Here is a 6,025-nt window from a genome sequence, read left to right on the forward strand (position 1 = left end):
AGTGTCGCGGTTTTATAGTAGACCCTGATCATTACCTTGCTAACGAGGCAGGGCGGGGTCTCATGACCGAATATGTGGTGTTCTTCGTATTTAGATGTAAATGTGGGAGTTCCCACTTCATGTTTTACATCAGGTTGCGGTGTTTTTTTTTATTTCTTGATGCCGCGCAGTACAGCAAAAGTCGTTGCTTTTGGGTTAAACCTTGTATTGCATATCTTGAAGTGACAGTCATTTGGTTGTACAATAGTTCAAAATTTTTCATTCAGAATGTTTCATATGACAGACATGTTTTTCGTATACCAGTATAACTTACCACGAATTACTCCATTCCTCCCACTGTTATATGGGCAAAACGTTTAAATCTAATGACACCAACCAACTAAAACTTTTAGCATCTCGAAGCGGTAAGGAGAAGGAAATTTTGCGCATTAGGGGTTATGTGGTTGTGCTTATGTTTGATGGCTAGGTTACATGAAAATAACGTCACTGCATTCGTTGTCATCGAACTGAGACGTTCTTTGCCAAATAGGTTTCGTCGTCTCATGTTTCCATCACTCATGGGATTGCTTAAGATCAGATTTTTCCTGCGGAGACTTTCACTTTGAGTCTTCAAGCTGCAGCAGTGTGATGGTGCACGAATTTCTTAAACTCTTCTTCAACGCCTTGGTTTTAGCCCTCGGTGTTTGTCCTCTTGGGTGAGCCTATCGCGACAATTTTGTTTGTTCTTTCAATTCCGACCGTTGCGACCCTGCCAACCATTCCTTGATGACTCTGAAAGATGAGATTACTTGTTTCTGCGGGCCATTTATATTCTTGTGTTTTGATATGATAGTAGTGTCTTCGCATGTATTGCTGTGAGCTAGAATCGTTGAAGCAGCGTAGGAATGAAAAATTCCACCGCAAAAAAAGACCGTGCGGGAGTGAGAAATTCAAGTCAGAAAAGTTGGAACTTTTTAGTCAGAAAGATATGCTCCAGAAAACAGAGACATACATTTCAAGTTGGCATGGACGATATATCATAAACATGACAAAATCGCTTATGTTTTTAACATCTTAGGTCATTATAGTGAAACAGAATACATTAAAGAATAGCCATTTCGTAGCAGTGTTGTGGTCATCAAAAACCATATAGGACCAGTGTTTTGATGCTGCACTTTGCGCTTTCCTTTCACAGGATAATTCAACATAAAATAAAGCAAAGAAATTGAACAACAAAAACAACAACAAAGACTTCAACAAGCATCAAGTATTTAAACAAAAAATATTTTGACCCCTGCACATCAGCACATCAAATGAAACACATAAGGCATACCTCTGGCTTCTGTTAAGACGGGGTCGGGACATACAAATATTATGTTACTGTTTCTTGCAAAATACCAATACGTATGTTCACGAAAGTAAAGTGACAAAGCCTAACCTAAAGAAGCCTGACCTCAACTCACCCCGTCTAGCCTATTTGTGTCGTAGCAGCATTTGTGAATCACTAATTCTTGCAATATTTTTAGCTGCCACTTGCCATGCAATTAAGACGAGTCAACGAATATGAGGCAAATAATTGAAAGTATGGAAGAAAATAGCTGCGTTACGTGCCTTGTTTTATCATAATTATCTGATGATGAAAACTTGATGGATTAAAATAGACAATGACTAAATTTGGTTATAAATCAGGTGTTGAAGGCAGGCAGGGTTGGCAATGAGTTGTTCCATCGGAGAACTTTCTTGGCTTTTTAAGGGCACGTTTCTTTCCGCTCCCCCACACAAATAGTCTTTCGCAGGGCTTGGTGACAGACAGGGTCATTCAGCGCACCATAAATATCAATCATGCCCACCAACCTATAAGATTAAAACGCAAAAGTAAGAGCAGGTCTGCATTATAATACAGAATTTCGCTACCAAACACTTCTGTATTAGCTCCGCCAGATCTGTCCCAAAGCCATGCACGCTAGGATAATGTACCGTGACGGATAGTGAGCCTGAATTGCTTAAATTTATCACTTTTGAGCCCCGCCATTAAACAAAAACGCGGCTAACTGAGAGTTAAACTGTGCAAAAGTTATGCTGCAGTTATGTTCTCTGCTTTAAATTGTCTCATTCATCGTCTAAGAATTGTTCACTCCTGGGAGCATATCAAGCATGTTTGGGCGGCTGGCGAAATAGTCCAATTGATGTGTGAAATAAGTACCACTTTGCATTCGGAACATTTTGCAGAGAACTTTCACTCCTGCATCTCGGGAGTGGTGCAATCCAGTGGTCAAGTTTTTTTTTAGGTAAAATAAATATGTGGAGTTAAGTTCTCTACCAGGCCATGCAGGTGTTTGTACCGGGCGTTGTTTTGGTGGCGTAGTTCTCTCGTGGTGCGACGGAAAAAATTGCAGATGCGTGAAAACCTTGCGTTCGGCACACGGCTGTAACTTGTGATGCATTTTGTAAACAAACCAAACTTGATGCATGCAAGCGGCTGGAGTCGCTTGGGGCTCTCGGGCTTGAAGGTGCCTGGTGCTCTTACCCTTTTTATACATAGACAAGATTCAGATGTAGACGAGGCGGGATACAGCCATAGGTGTCGAGGTTCTTTGGAATCTTGTTGATGCTTGATTGTTTCAAGTGAGGTTGGTTTTGGATGACATCTTAAGGCGTCGGAAAAGAAAATATGGGTTTGATATGCACGGTTAACAACATCAGGTAGAAGTGGAAAATTCACAAGTTATGGGGAAAAGGAGTAAAAAATTACTCCTCGTAAGGCGTCGCTTTTCACCTTAAGTAGACAATTCTTGGACACTGATTTAATAGAGACGTCATATTAGAGGTAAGTGATGGTAGATCATTGACCTGCAGATTTATAGGAACTGCGCTCTAGAAAGATCCTCAGGGAATCACTATACCAGCTTCTCCGTAACATGATGACGTATGCTCTGCATTGTCCTGTATGAATATCAGGGGTGTATTTTGGGGGGTGTTAGGGGAGTATTGTATGCATGCGTCATTGTTTGATTACGTCGTCGTACTTTGCACAACACTGATTGGGAGCTTAGTGACGGCGGTCATATCTGGATGTCGTACTCACGGACGCCAGATATGAGCGAATAGGCAATTATGTTTTTATTGGCACTGCTCACCGCATAGCCATTAGAATGATAGGATTTCAATGAACTTTCATAATGTTATGGATTGCTGGGTGACCTTGAAATAGCCTCCCCGAAATAATCTGCACATTTTCGTGGGTGTTTAGCTCCGAAACTAAACTGTTTTAGGTCTTAAGAAGGGCAGGGCTTTGAACTGAACCGAACGAAACTCAACATGACTGTTTCAGTTCAAATCCCTATGCAAATGTGGAGTACATCCCTAAAGGAAGAGCATATCACCAAAGCTTCTACTGAACCCGAACATGCTATCAAAGGACCCTTTGATCCAAAACAGCTTTTGGCGCCTGTAATATTGATTCTCTTCTTTAATGTACACCAGCTGCACATTTGTGGTTACAAATCTCGTAAAGTACTCAGATGGCACACCTTAAAAGCACGATGACGTAATGAAACAATGACGCATAATAGGGGATATTTACTAAAAAGCAAAACTGTGTTGTTTAGAACGGGGATTTCGACTTAGAACTATATCAACACTCATAAGTGAGCCTGTTTCATCATATCTAATGGTTGCCTAAATCTCTTCAAACGTGGGATATTCCCTTTAAGCGTGAAGAGCATACATGTGGTTCTGTTTTTTTCTGGAAGCCACCCTGGTTATGAAATGCAGCACATTCATTTAAGCAATCCATGAGTCGATTCTCTTTGAGGTAGGCCAAGAAAAATATAACTGTCGAGTCGCTCATATTTTGCGTTCGTTAGTATGATTTCCAATACAACGGCTGTTTATTGGCTTTCAATCAATGTTGTGCAAGGTACGAGGACATACAACAACCGCGTATACAGGGGCGTATTGACTCAGCAGAGAAACTGTGCTGTCTAGTGCTATCTTTTTGGGTTGAAATTTTACCGACAAGTATAACTGAGCTCATATCATCGTATCTGATGCATTCTTGAATGTGATAATAATAGCTGATTTCTCATACTGATAGATGCACGATGAGAGTAGCAATGGTAAATTTATTTCCCCTTTGGTTACGCTGCAAGATTGTTCCATGTTTCAAACTTATTAGCTGGGGGTGCCACAGCCTTAAACGTTTCAGTAACTAATACCGGTATTAACATACGGGTGTCTCTGCCGCGGTGGAGGGGCCGGGGTCTCCGGATCATGTGCATTTCCGTTGGGATTCCATCGATCCCTCTACTCTTGTGGTCACGAATACGTCCGTTCTCTTGTGCACCAATGTATTGCTTTTATCATCACTACACTTGATATAAGACTTCACGAGAGCAATTTCGCTGCATATTATAAATAGGTTCTCACACACCAGAAAGCACTAGGTGTTTAGTACTTGGTCTTGTAGGCCGGCGCAGGGGCATAAAAGCGGGCAGGCTTGTACGCCGGGGCAGGGGCATACGAGCGAGCAGGATTGTAGGCCGGGGCCGGGGCATACGAGCGAGCAGGTTTGTAGGCCGAGGCCGGGTGATAGCTGGGCTTGTGCTCCTCGTAGTGGGGCTCGCCAGTGTAGGTCACCTCAGCGTTGTAGCCTCCGTAGCCGTCGTGGTCAGCGACGTACTTGACGTGCTGGGTACGGCCGTCGGGCAGGGTGACCGTGTAGTAGCCGTTGACATTCTTGGCGTCGCTGTTCTCGTTCTGGGAGAAGACGGCACCAGAGTAGTGGTCGTTGACAGCGTAATCAAACTGGTAGGGCGTGTCGTAGTGGTCCGGCTCCTTGTAGGACGACTGGTGGTAGCTCGGGCCATGAGAGTACGCCGGCTGCGGGGCGTAGCTGTTGGCGGGAGTGGCGGCGGCAACGGCCAGGAGGGCGGCGGCGATGAATACCTGCAGGAAACAAATTACAATAGGTTACTTCTTTCCTTTTTCCATTCATATTTTACTTGAAGGTTTTCGCCAGCAGTACAGTTGTACCATGCCACTGCCTTTCAAATGAGAGTTTCTAGTTCATTCTACGCATACTTACAATCTACAGTGAACGAGAGGGATCACTGACCTTCATGTCTGCGTTCTCCGCCTCGTCGACTGATGCCGTGAGCGGCGAGTGGCGCGGTTTTATAGCAGACCACTGCCGTGACCTTGGTAACGAGGGAGGGTGGAGTCACGAGACAGAAACGTGGCGTTGCCCGTATGCGGTTGTATGTTGAATATTTCTCACATTTTGTGTTACCTTGCATTGTGATATCTGATTGTTGATATTTCACCGTCAAAAAACTGAATAGGTTGGCTTGAGTAACGCTTTGTATTGCAAATGCTGCAGTTAGATTTTTAAGGCTTTTAGCATATTAGAACCCCTGACATGATGCAAATGTGTCGCTTGTACCCGCATAGCTCGTCACGAGTTCGTGCATGCCTCCCATTGTTTTGTGCGGCATGATTCTGAAACAAATGACGCCGGCGAGCTATGTCCTGTAGCATGTTTAATGGGACCAGAAGGATCTGGTGTGAAAAATTGGTTGATGCTGTCATGTTATACTTGGTTGCCTATTTTCTATCAAAATGACACTATTTCAGTCGTTAGCATCGCACGTTAGACGTCATTCGCACCACACGGACTGATAGTGTGTGATGACGTCCGCATGGTGATTGTCTGCGTGTTGCGTCATTTATCTGCATCACACTTCGGATGATGTTGGCCTCATAGTATGTCACCTATGGTCAAAAATGGTCCTTTATCATGAGCTTACGATCTATATTATGAAAACTCCGAGGATCGAATGCTCACATGGTTTTGTGAATAACAGCTGAAGTGCTAAATGTACGCCCTCACCTGAGGTAGGATATTAGAACTATTTGATGATGCTTAGGCCGTACTATGAATCGTGCGGGGGACTTGATTTTGAAGGTTTTTTTTCAGTTGGGAGAATATTTTGAACTGTTATCCCCGTCTGGTGCAGTAGTACGCACACAACGTTCCGACCACTTG

The sequence above is a fragment of the Pollicipes pollicipes genome, unplaced genomic scaffold, assembly GCF_011947565.3.
Source record: "Pollicipes pollicipes isolate AB1234 unplaced genomic scaffold, Ppol_2.1 Scaffold_4295;HRSCAF=5057_pilon_pilon_pilon, whole genome shotgun sequence".
NCBI lineage: Eukaryota > Metazoa > Arthropoda > Thecostraca > Pollicipedomorpha > Pollicipedidae > Pollicipes > Pollicipes pollicipes.